Source organism: Acinonyx jubatus, chromosome E2 (assembly GCF_027475565.1).
Source record: "Acinonyx jubatus isolate Ajub_Pintada_27869175 chromosome E2, VMU_Ajub_asm_v1.0, whole genome shotgun sequence".
Taxonomy (NCBI): domain Eukaryota; kingdom Metazoa; phylum Chordata; class Mammalia; order Carnivora; family Felidae; genus Acinonyx; species Acinonyx jubatus.
The window spans coordinates 60,449,389-60,462,785 of NC_069396.1; the positions used below are offsets into that span (position 1 = coordinate 60,449,389).

Consider the following 13,397-nt stretch of genomic DNA (forward strand, 5'->3'; position numbering starts at 1 on the left):
CTTATATAGCCAAAACCACTCCCATCCTCAGCCCCTGGCAACCACTAATCCATGTTATATCTCTATACTTTTGCCTTTCCTGATATTTGGTATCAATGGAATCATATAATATATATCCCTTTGTGTGTCATTTCTATCACTTAGCATAATGTTGTTGAGGGTTTTGTTTTTTGGTTTTTTGTTTGTTTGTTTGTTTTTGCTCTTTAAACTTTATTCTGGGGGTGCCTAACTGGCTTAGTCTGTTCTTGAGGTTTATTCATGTTATGTTATATATCAGTATTTTATTCCATTTTATTGCTGAATAATATTCCCTTGTATGGATATACCACATTTTATTTGTCATTAATTGATAGACAACAGTTCTTGGCCATTACAAATAATGCTGCTAGGCATATTTGCTTACAAGTCTTTCTGTAGATGTATGTTTTCTTGCTGCTTGGGTAGATTGTGTAGGGGCTGAGGGCAGGCTGCCCCAAGATGGGCCTCTTCAGCATAAAGATTATTTTGAGTTAGGGGCGCCTGGGTAGCTCAGTCACTTAAGCGTCCAACTTTTTATTTCTGCTTGGGTTGTGATCTCATAGTTGGGGAATTCAACTCCCACATCGGGTTCTGCACTGGCAGCGCAGGGCCTGCTTGGGATTCTCTCTCAGCTTCTCTCTCTCTCTCTCTCAAAATAAATAATTTTTTTTTTAAGTAATCAAAACCCAGCAGATGCAGGAAAAGCTCTCTGCCTTTCCCACAACTGTCTAATTTACATTGGAAGGAGAGCCTGTAATAGGAAGAGAGCAATTAACAGACACTTCCCTTTGCCTAAGGAATTTGTCTGCCTCATAGAGCAAACTTGTGTTTCTAAACATCTTTCACCTTCTTGCTAAAAGCTTTCTCCTTTTCATATCCTCAGACCTCTGCCCCTCTCCTCAGCTCATGTGAGCTTCATGTGCCCCATTGTCTTTGAAATTTCCTGTCTGTGGATTCCCTGTATATGCACTCATTAAATATTATTTTCTCCTGTTAATCTGTCTCATGTCCATTTGGTTCTAAGTCCATTTAGAAGGATTATAGAGCAGAGGAAGGTCTTTCTGCCTGACAGTTTCTAGGAGTGGAACTGCTGAGTGAAGTTCACTTTAACTCTTTACTGCCAAATTTTTCCAAAGCGTCTCTACTATTTTATATTCCCACCAGCACTGTAGAACTGTTCCATTTTCTCCACCTTCCTGCCAATACTTGGTGTTGCCATACTAGTGTGAAGTGGTATCTCAATGGATTTTTTAAAATTGTGGTAAAATATACACAAAACTTCTATTTTTTAAGTGTTATTTATTTTGAGAGTGAGAGAAAGTGTGAGTGGGGGAGGGGCAGAGAGAGGAGAGAATCTCAAGCAGATTCTGCACTATCAGTGTGGAGCCCAATTCGGGGCTCAAACCCACAAATCTCGAGATCATGACCTGAGCTGATGTTGGACACTCAACTGACTGAGCCACCCAGGTGCCCCTAAAACTTCTATTTTTAGGTGTATAGTCCAATGACATTAAGTAAACACACAGTTCTACAACTATCACTCCTAAACATCTCTCCAACTTTTTCATTATTATAAACTGAAACTCTGTGCCCATCAAATAATAGTCTCAAGGGGATTTTAATGTATATTCTCCTAATGAATAATGATGTCAGGCATCTTTTCTTGTGCTTATTAACTGTTTATCTTCTTTGATAAAATGTCTACTCAAATCTTTTTGCTCATTTTTACTTGGGTTGTCTTTTTTTTTCTTTCATTTTTTTGATGGTTTATTCATTTTTCAGAGACAGAGAGACAGAGCATGAGCAGGGGAGGGGCAGAGAGAGAGGGAGACACAGAATCTGAAACAGGCTTCAGGCTCTGAGCTGTCAGCACAGAGCCCGACCTGGGGCCCAGACTCACGGACGGCAAGATCATGACCTGAGCTGAAGTTGGACTCTTAACCAACTGAGCCACCCAGGTGCCCCTACTTGGGTTGTCTTCTTATTGAGTTGTTCAAATTCTTTATATATTCTGTATTAAGACTCCATATATATGTACAGGTGTTTCATCTCAGCCTGTAGCTTGTTTTAATTTTTGTTTAATGTTGATTTATTTTTGAGAGAGAGAGAAAGACAGAGCATGAGCAGGGGAGGGACAGAGAGAGAGAGGGAGACACAGAATCCAGAGCAGGCTCCAGGCTCTGAGCTATCAGCACAGAGCCTGACATGGGGCTCGAACTCATGAACCGCAAGATCATGACCTGAGCCAAAGTCAGACACTTAACCAACTGAGCCACCTAGGCGCCCCTTGTTTTAATTTTCATAATGACATCTTTTGAAGAGCAATATTTTATTTTTATTTATTTTTTAAATGTAAACTCTATGCCCAACATGGGGCTTGAAGTCACAACCCTGACATCAAGAATAGCATACTCTACTGACTGAGCCAGCCAGGTGCCCCTTGAAAAGCAATATTTTACATTGTGATGAAGTCTAATTTGTTAGTTTTTCCTTTTATGTTTTGTCTTCTGGTTCATATCTAAAAAATTCTTTGCCTAACTCAGTCAAAATTTTTCTCCTATTAGCTTTATAGTTTTAGCTCTTACATTTCCATTTATGGTCCATTCTATGATAACTTTTTTTTTAAATTTTTTTTTAATGTTTATATATTTTTGAGACAGAGAGAGACAGAGCATGAACAGGGGAGGGGCAGAGAGAGAGGGAGACACAGAATCTGAAACAGGCTCCAGGCTCTGAGCGGTCAGCACAGAGCCCGACACGGGGCTCGAACTCACGGACGGTGAGATCATGACCTGAGCCGAAGTCAGACGCTCAACCGACCCAGCCACCCAGGCGCCCCTATGATAACTTTTTTAATATTTATTTTGAGAGAGAGAGAGAGAAAAAAAACTCAAGTGGGGGAGGAGCAGAGAGAGAGGAAGAGAGAGAATCCCAAGAAGGCTCCATGTTGTCAGCATGGAGCCCTACATGGGGCTTGATCCCACACCTGTGAGATCATGACCTGAGTTGAAATCAAAAGACAGACACTTAACTGAGCAACCCAGGCACCCCTCATATGTCTTCTTTAGTGAAGTGAGTGTTCAAGTCACTGACCATTTTTTTAAAAATTAGGTTGTCTTTTGTAAGTGTTCCTCATAGGTTCTAGATTCACATCCCTTGTTAGGATTTGTTTTGCAGATAGTTCTTCCAGTCTATGGCTTGCATTTTCATTTTGTTGAAGTGACTATTGAGAAACAAAAGTTTGGGCACCTGGATGGCTCAGTTGGTTTAAGCTTCTGACTTTGGCTCAGGTCCTGATCTCACAGTCGTGGGTTTGAGCCCCATGTTGGGCTCTGTGCTGACAGCTTGGAGCCTGGAGCCTGCTTCAGATACTGTGTCTCCCTGTCTCTGCCCCTCCCCTACTCTCATTCTGTGTTTCTCTCTCTCTCAAAAATAAACATTTTAAAAAAAGAAAAGCAAAAGTTAAAAATTTTTGTTAAGTCCAATTGATTTATCTTTTTCTTCTCATGCTTTTTGTTATACTTAAGAAATACACTAAATCTGAGGGCTGACCAGAACCTTTTAATACAAGGACCTTTGCCTATAGTTCTCGGGCATTCACTTTCGAATGTCCCCTTTCTGTAAAGAGAGCTTTCCAATGATTCTTCCTTTCTGATCTTATCCTCTAATAAACTTTTGCCTGCTACTAAAAAAAAGAAAAGAAAAGAAATCCACCAAATCCAAGATCACTATGTTTTCTTCTAGATTTTTTATTGTTAATGAGTTTTATGCTTACATCTATGATCAATTTTGAGTTAACTTTTGCATATGACTTGAGGTAAGCTTACAGGTTTGTTGTTGTTACATATAGCAATTCAGTTGTTCTAGCACTATTGGTTGAAAAGATTACCTTTTTCTTATTGAATTGTCTTGGTCTGTTTTGGTGCATGGAACCCTAAAGTCCACTTGGTATCTGGTTTCAGGCACTGAGTGGATCTGGGGGCTCAAATGATGTCAGAAGGGCTGCTTCTGACCATCTCTCAATACCTCCTTCTTCTGTGGCTGGTTCAAAGGACAGCCTTCCTGTAGAGTTAAGATGAACATTAGTAGCCCAGTTCATAGGTGCTCAGAGCCATGAGGGCTTTGTTTTAGATGTTCTGGCACATGCACGTGCATGCACACACACAGCTCCACAGACACAGACATGCATACGCATACATACACACACACACACACACACACACACACACACACACACACACACACACAGAGTAGGCCAGCTGCCTTGCACACCCTGATGGGGAGAGCAAAAGTCAGATTCAGATTGGGACTACTTCACCAAATCAAGGACTCTTTGCCAAAATACTTCGTTTTACAAGACACACACCTAGGTGACCATTCAGGAAAAGGGATTGAGTTCTGATGACAAATGTCTGTCCTATGTTGCTTGCAGGTGTGGGCTCCACATGGCTCAGCTGAACATTAACTCTAATCCCAAGGAGCCCTTCCATGTTGGCAGGAGACAGTTGTTACACCCAGGAGGGAGAGCCTGAGCAGACCAAGGATCCCTGGGTACTTCATCACGATGGGGAGACTTTGAGCTCCATGTAAATTGGTCCTCTGGGGAGATCAAACTCTCAGAACCAACAGGCCTTTGTTTGCTATGTTCTGGCACCACCAGGGAAATATTGAGGTTCCAATAAGTTGGCTGATGTACAGAGAGCCGTGGTGAGGAGACTAGAAGGCAGGTAAAAGACTTCATTCATGCATTGGGAGCACTGTTATGAGGTCTAACCATAGCTAAAACGTGGGTTCAAGGAGTTGAGCTCTTGATGACCCACGATCCCTTTACTTGGAAGCCTGAGGCCTCAAGGTTCAAATGGGCTTTAGTTCTAACCCCAAGCCCCCATGTTAATAGAAGGCAATTATTGGGGCACCTGGGTGACTCAGTCGGTTGTGTCTGACTCTTGATTTGGGCTCAGGTCATGATCTCTGCAGTTTGTGAGATTGAGCCCCACATTTGGCTGTGCGCTGACAGCACAGAGCCTGCTTGGGATTCTCTCCCACTCTCTCTGCCCCTCCCTTGCTTGCATATGCTCTGTCTCTCAGAATAAATAAAATAAAACTTAAACAAGAAAACAGAAGGCAATTATTATACCCAGAAGGTCCAGGAGTGCCATACCTTGGGATGTGGGGAGCACTTAGGCAGACCTACCACATGCCTGGGACCCTGCCATCCCTCATATGGTCAGCTTCAGGGAACTGGAGGATCCTAAGTGGAGTGGCAACATCAGTACTGTTGCCCCTGCCACATGTTCTCAGGTAAACACTGCACCAAAATCCTTCATGTCTTGGGATCCTGGGGCTCCAGACAGCCCGGTTCGTTTATTTTCTGACACTTGAAAGTATTGAACCAGGAGATATGCAGCCCATATATATCGGTTGCATATATACCTATAAGTTTTGTAAAGAAGCTTTCAACATTTATGAAATCAAAAGGCTTCACATAAACATATGGTTCCCTCACTCCTCTTGGAAAACCAGAAAATGGGGGCAAGCATATATTGATTCCATTATCTCTGACTCCTGTACCCGGGGACAGCCCTGCTTCAGTGGCAGCAAAAAATAGCAGATGATGAAGATCATGGACACTACACTCACCTGGAATATTGGCTGGGCTACAAAAATCCTGAACTACAAGATCTCCCTTTTCTCAGGCCCAGGGTTCCTACCTGTGCAGTAAGGGCCTTGAAGTGACCAGTGCAGGAAGGCTACAGGAATCCACACCACCATTTGCTCAGGCAGTGAGCAACATACCACTGTTATGTCCTTTGTTCTAGAGGATAAGATGAGAATATGCAGGACTTCCTAAGACCTGCAGAGCAGAGTCTCTCCTATGGCCAAAGTCACTGTCAACAAACTTGGCAGACAATCCAAATCAGGTTTTTTTCAATTGCTTTTTGTTTGTTTGTTTTCAAAGAGCTGTTGTTTCTTCATCTTTTGTGGTATAAATTCCACCATGGCTGATTGAACTCAACTAAATGTTGAGTTGAACACAACCAGTTCTTGTGAGTGGGTGTGATGTAGCCCAGGCATAGCACCAGCCATTATCTCCTCTGTTTGCCAGTGTCCCTGACCTCAAAACCAGTGTTTCTGTGCCCACTGAAACAGGTTCTACCTGCCTCCTGAAGATCTTTCGTGCAGTGATACCTACCTACAGATTTTGGACATCAGGGGCCTTACTCCTGGACAGTAGCCCCTCAATTCTACTGGAGAATGTGGGACATTCCCAGGAACAAGGTACCCAACTCCTGCTGCCCAGGAAGTACTGGCGAATGTCCAAAGCTCTGGGTCTTACAGGTTGTCCTGGCATCCAGGACACAAGATTTGACCCAGAGACTTTCAGCCTGTCCCGGAAGCCCTTGGGCCTAGACTGCAATCTATTCCTTGCCATCCCACTGTTCAAGTTGAGGCCTCCCAAAAGACCTTCTCCCTTTTTATCCTGTTAGAGCCCAATTCATTCTCCATTTCCCACACACACAATGGATGGAATCCCAGTATTAAAGATGGCTTCAATAGTAAGGCCTTTATTACCACACACTCTGGAGGCAGGCAGTTCCAGGGTTGGTTGATTTGGATACTGGACAATTCCATTGCAGGCACCATCTGTAGACTCAACAATGGCCACAATAAAAGGGAAACTTCTTCTGCAAGTCCTCACACTCCAGGTCAGATCCTCCTGGGGAGAACAAGGTCAGGACTATGCCTGAACCACTAGAGACAGGGCAAAGATGGAAAATGAGGCCACCCCCAAAGAGCTTCCATCACTCATGTCTCCCTCCAGGGAATGAGAGAGCACAAGATCAGCCTTCCCTGAGTATGTTGACATGATAGTTACACGCTGTGGGAAGATCTGCTGGCTGGCAGAAGTGAGATGGCATCTGGCAGTGACGTAATCTGGCAAAGCACCTGGACAGGTTAGAAAGTGTGGTGAAGCTCCTGAAAGCTTCCATGTATCTGGCAATCTCCTGGTAGGGGTATTAGGATATTCAAGTTTCAACTTTTGGCTTATGGCTTCTTTACAAAGGTTCCTTTCACAGAAGTTTTCTTAGGAGTGAATCCTTTTAAGGTGAGCAGGGTGAAAGCCCCAGCTAGTTAGTGGTTTTCCACATTTGCCACACTCCTAAGTGTTTTCTTTGGTGTGACCTTTCTGGTACTGAGTGAGGCTAGCGCTCTGGCTGAAGACTTTCCTATGTCCACTGCACTCCAAAGGCTCTTTTCCAATATGACCCTTCTGGTGTTTAGAGAGGTTTGAGCTGTAGTGGAAAGCTTTTTCCGCATTTGTTACACTCGTAAGGCTTTTCTCCAGTGTGAACTCTCTGGTGCTGACTGAGGATGGAGCTTTCACTGAAAGCTTTCCCACACTGACTGCACTCATAAGGCCTTTTTCCAGTGTGAACTTTCTGGTGTTTAACAAGGTTAGAGCTATAGCTGAAGGCTTTTCCACATTCACTATACTTATAAGGCCTTTCTCTAGTGTGAACCTTCTCGTGCTGAATGAAGGCAGAGCTTTGACTGAAGGCTTTCCCACATTCCGAACACTCATAAGGCTTTTCTCCAGTGTGAATTCGCTGGTGTGGAACAAGGTTGGAGGGGCAACTGAAGGCTTTCCTGCATTGGTTGCATTTATAAGGTCTTTCTCCATTATGACTCCTTTGGTGCAGAATAAGTTTGGAGGTTTGCCGGAAAGCGTTTCCACATTCACTGCACTCAAAAGGCGTTTCTGTGTTGTGAACTTTCTGGTGCCGAACAAGATGAGAGCTGTTAATGAAGGCTTTCCCACATTCTTTGCACTCATAAGGCCTTTCCCCCGTGTGTATTTTCTCGTGCTCAACAAAATCGGCAACACAGCTAAAGACTCGCCGGCACTGTCTACACTCATAAGGTCTTTGTGTTGTGAACTTTCTGGTGCCGAAAAACATGGAAGCTGCGAGTGAAGGCCTTCCCGCGCTAGCCACATCCATAAGGCCGTTCTCCAGTGTGAACTCTCTGGTGCTGAACAAGTGAGTGTTTCCGGTGAAGGCTTTCCCACATTCACTGCAACTGTGATTCATTTTTCCAGTATGAACTTTCTGATGTGTCCTCAGTTTTAAAAGCTGGCTGAAAGCCTTCCCACATTCCTTACACACATGGGATGTTTCTCCATTGTGGTTTTTTTTGTGATGAACAAAGGTTGAGTCCTCTTTAGGGGCATTTCTTGTTGGCCATCTGAAGGGTCTTTCTTTGGAGTGAGTTATCAGGTGGTCAAGGAGCATAAACGCCTTCAGAAAGGCTCCCCCACAGTTGCTGCACTTGAAGGGCTTCTGTGTGGCATGGACTGCCTGCTGCTGCTGGCAACTGGTGCTGGGTTAGAAGGCCTCCTTGCGTGCGGGGCTCCTGTTCAGCTTCCCCGTAGTGTCAGTGGTCTGATGCTGGAGGAGGTCCTGGCTGCATGTGAAGAGTTTTTCTTCACTGTGCTCCTTCTGGTGCTGGTGAGAGTTTGTACTGAGCCAGAAGCCTCTCCCACATGTCTCACATTTGTATGGCTTCTGCCTAGGGTGTATTGCCTGATGCTTAGCCAGGTATAATACGTCTTTCAAGACCAGGCCACACATGTCACAAGTGGGTGGAAGGCCACACATGTCCTTCTGGGTGGAAGGACCTGCCTTAGGGGTTCTGAACTGAAACACTCCTGAAACACACTGTTCAAGAGGGGCTTTTTCATTCCATACCAACAACCTAAAAGCAGAGAAATGCTGGTGAAGTGTATGTAGGCTTTGTTGGGAGGGGGCAGCCCCTTTACAGATGTGGATCTGACAAACTCAGGAATGAGTCTGTAGGATCAAGTCAGGATGAGGTAGAGCTTGTGGTGCAGGACTGGGCCCAGGAGGGCCACCGAAGGTGAACACTCAACACATGAGAACACAGGGGTGGGGTTCAGGCTGGGAGGAGGGGCAGAGACCACAACTCCTCAGCTTTCATCAGGACCCAATACAGACAGGCTCCAGATCTCTAGGAAAAGGGGACACAGAGTGGTGAGCATAAGCCCAGGAAAATCCAGCTGCAACCAGGCATCTGGTGCTTAAAGTCTTTATGAGGATGTGTGCACATCTCATAATACATTGACTGTGGGCTAATGTGGGACACCCCCATAAAGGGGGGAGTGGAGGGGAATAAGGAAGACACAGAGCAGATCAGTGGAGTCATCCACCACCCAGGGCCCAGGGACAAAGTAGAAATGGCAAGAATGTGGTGTCTAAAACGAAGAAGGAAAGTGGAATAAGGTAGGGCTACTGGCTCCGGCAACAAACACTAGTAGATACAGGGCAGGTGCCGAGTATACCCCAATGTAACCTTTGCTCCAGCTCCCACTCACTAGAGCCAGACCCCGTCCCAGCCTCTTTTGCAGTGTATGGAGATATGTCCACCCTGTCAGGCTCACAGGGTTCTTTGCCCTGTTCCAGGTGAGCAACCACATAGGAGTTGGAAGTTGCAAGTCCTGGGAAAAAGATAAGGTGGGTAAGTAGCTGGCCCAGCTAAGAGCAGCCCACCCTGAGAACGACCAAAGGGAGATCATGTCATCTTTGCAACTGGGAAGAAAACTCAATGTTACAAAATAAGTCTCTCAGGAGCATCTCACAGTGGTTCCCATGAGTAATAACCATGTCAACTGTCTATAGGCCATGACATGGCCAGGCTTCCGGAAATGTCTGATATTAAAAAAAAGGGAAGGGGCGCCTGGGTGGCTCAGTCGGTTAAGCGTCTGACTTTGGCTCAGGTCATGATCTCACGGTCAGTGAGTTTGGCCCCGTGTCGGGCTCTGTGCTGACAGCTTAGAGCCTGGAGCCCATTTCAGATTCTGTGTCTCCCTCTCTCTCTGCCCCTCCCCTGTTCATGCTCTGTCTCTCTCTGTCTCAAAAATAAATAAACGTTAAAAAAATAATAATAATAAACAATTAAATAAATAAATAAATAAATAAATAAATAAATAAATAAAAATTTTTAAAAAAGGGAAGAAGGGGTGCCTGGGTGGCTCAGTTGGTTGAGTGTCTGACTCTTGATTTTGGTTCAGATCATTATCTCTCAGTTTGTGAGATCAAGTCCCATGTCAGGCTGTACACTGACAGTGCGGAGCCTTCTTGGGATTCTCTGTCTCCCTCTCTCTCTGCCCCTCCCTTGCACGCACACTCTCTCTCTCTTTCAAAAATAAATAAATAAACGTAAAAAAATAAAAAGAGGGAAGAACCTGGGCACAGAAGTGCCACTGATCGGGACAAACTTGGGCAGCCAGCCAGACCCTCAGTCCTGAGCCTTTCTCCAGAAAGCTTCAGAAGCAGATATTGGGGCTCCTCAGGGAAAGGAGTAGGCTGTGCTCGTGACCCAGCTCCTCACACACAGCAGATAATCCAGAGGAAGAAGCAATACCCATGCTCAGCTGTGGGAAGACAGAGATGCTCCTGTTAGAAGGGGAAGGACAGAACCTAGAACAGGAAACTAGGAGGATGGGAGGGCCTTACCCAGTGAGGCCACAAGCGCCAAGTTCTCAAGCATTACATCGCAGTACAGATGTCTCTGAGCTTCATCAAGGATCTCCCACTCCTCCCAGGAGAAGTACATGGCCACATCCTCAAAGGTCCCCTAGCCCTGCCATGATGAGGAGGACAGCTAAGTCAACCAGACCAAAGGGCAGCAGAGAAACTAACAACAAAAACAAATACACAGATGAACCCATATAGGCCTAGGCCTGTGACCCCACATGCTGCCACCTTTCTGGTGTTTAGTCTCTGACCCCCAAATCACTCCTGCCAACACACTCCTAGGTCATCCTTCTCCCTAAGCTCCAATGCCATGGCTGCCACTGTCTCCTTGTATCCCACTGATTATGGTGTCCTCCTTCACACAGTAGGCAGGCAGATAAGTTGCCACAAGCTCTGGGCCTAGTATGTGGGGCCCACTGCCTCCTACTAGGCAATTCCCCTGGGTTCCCAGATCCTGCCTCCCAGAACAACCAAACTGTGGCTCATCTCCCATAGGTCCCCGCTACCAGGACTCCCAGTCCATGAACTCATACACCCTCTGCATGTACACATCCATCTTTGTATCCCACATCTCCAGACCCCACCACCATCCCATGAGCCATTCATCCTCTCAGCCACACTACATATTACTCTGCAAATGGGTGTCCAGAATGTGCCTAACTTGGTAAAGTCAACCAGGATCGCATCCTGAACCAGACTTCCAAAAGTTCCAACTTCCGGAGGTAGCACCCAGCCTTTCCTTCAGTTTCTACCTTTAACTCTCAGCTACCCAGAGTGGGCCACACAGATCTCTGGGACCTCCAAGTCTCTGCCTTTCTCCATGCTGTCCTCTCACCAACCACAGTATTCCTCTCTCTTCCTGATGCACATTCAAAGCCCAGCTCCACCACCTCCCACCCTAGGCCTGAAACATCCCCAGCTGACTGCCACTGAGCTAATCTGCCATCCTGAATGAAACCCTCAGGTCCCAAAGAGGGTGGCCAAGGAAGGTTGGTGAGCCCACAGAGAAGTGAATAAACATCAGTCCTGGTCCCACTATCATGCTACTTGCATCTCCAGTATGCCTCAGCCTCTGTCCCAGGGACCTTGGTCACTATTTGGACCCTCCTCTCCCACACACACCTTCCCTCATGGCTGTTCCTCCCTTCGTCTGACTTTGTGACATCCACCAACCCTGCCAGGTACCCAGGCCAGCCACCCAGTCCTCAGCTGCCCCAGTAGGACATCCTTCACCATAAGCTAAAGATGCCCCCTCCCAAATCTGAAACAGCTCCACCTTAGTTCACAGGCTGACTGTTGACTGGATGTCTCCAAGCTGAATTCCTCAGCATAACTTAGACCTGCATGTCCAGCTGCCCTTTCAGTACCTCCACCTGGAAGTCTGCAAGGCATTGCCAGGGTCAAAATCCGCCTCTTGATCTTCCCTGAAACCTGCTTCGCCCAGCAACCTCCCCATCTCAGTCGATGCCCTTCAATTTCATCTTCTCATAGCTGAGGCCAAACTCCATGGTGATATCCCTGGATATCCACATCATAAAATCTGGCTGACTTGAAAGATCCAAATCCAGCCACTTCTCCCAACTCCAGTCACCACTCAAGCCAAGACACCATCACTCACCTGATCCAGTAAAGGTGCATCCTTATGGGCCTCCCTTTCTGCCTCCTCACCTTCACTCCCTACCCCACGTCTGTTTTTCACTCTGCAGCCAAAGGGAGCCTATGAACACCTGAGTCATATCACCTTCCTCCTCTACTCCAAACCTTCCAGGACTCACACCACCCTCAGATTACAGACCAAGCTGCTCAGGCTACCGTGTCAGGCCTGACTCTTGTCCACCAGACACGAAGGAAACCTTTCACATCCTGGTCCCTAACCCTGAGACAGCTTTCCACACCTTGTCCCATTGGACTCCAGAATTATGAAACTTTCCACATAACCCCTGGCCAGGACTCAGGACCTCGGGCTTGGGGTAATCCTAGGGTCCTAGCAGCAAAGGAAGGAAGGCGAAGGCGGAGGAGAAGAGTCCAGGGACCCACCACTCCCCTCTATCGTGGGCCCGTGCTATGCGGATGCTGGTCCGGGTCCGCCAGCGCCGCCGCTACCGCCATTGGACCCGGGCAGGCCCTGAGAGGTTGGCCGATGCCCACACCTCCACTGGGCCAGGTGCCCACCCGCCGCCCGTAGCAATCGGAGCCTCAGAGGGGACGAAACGCGGCAGCCGATCCCATCTTCTTACTGTCTTCCACGCTGGGTCCCGAGGAGGCGCCTGGAAAGCAGCCCCCGCCCAGAGCTCAGGTCCCCAAGGACCTGTCAAGAGCAAAATGAACGCCCACAACGGAGGCGCCGGAAGTCCCGTGAGCCGCAGGAAGTCGCTCTTCTTCTGTGATTGGCCCATAGCTCGCCGCCATTCCCCTTGGCCTTCTGGTTAGTGTAGTTTCAGCCTCGCATTGGCCTGGAGTGGGGCGCGGACAAATTCTCCGTGGGCAACGCCCAAGTGGCAGCGGAGGGGCACTGGGAAATGGAATCCGAGATTAAGAATGGTAATGGTGTGTCATAGCTTCCTCTTAAAGAGGTCATTCTCGATTTCCTCCCTCAGAGATGTCCCGCCCGTGACCTGCATTCTGAACATGGAGGGACCAGCACTGTGAAGGGGCCCCTGGGAACACCTCTTCTGCATTTTCTGAGGATATAAAATGAAGATAATACCTCCTTCATGGAGAGTTTTAGTAACATTAAATGTGTCTTTAATTCAGTGGTCCCCAGATCAGTAGCATCAACATCACTGGGGAACTTGCTAGAAATGCAAGTTCCTGTCCCTTCTC

General features: G+C 46.8%; 1 protein-coding gene and 1 pseudogene across 2 annotated transcripts in view; one reads left to right on the plus strand and one right to left on the minus strand.

Annotated features, from left to right (window-relative positions):
• Window positions 1-13,397, plus strand: part of LOC106988343 (zinc finger protein 324A) — a 38,556-nt gene that overhangs the window by 5,864 nt on the left and 19,295 nt on the right. The window lies entirely within an intron of this gene.
• Window positions 7,093-8,565, minus strand: LOC106988349 (zinc finger protein 501-like; annotated as a pseudogene).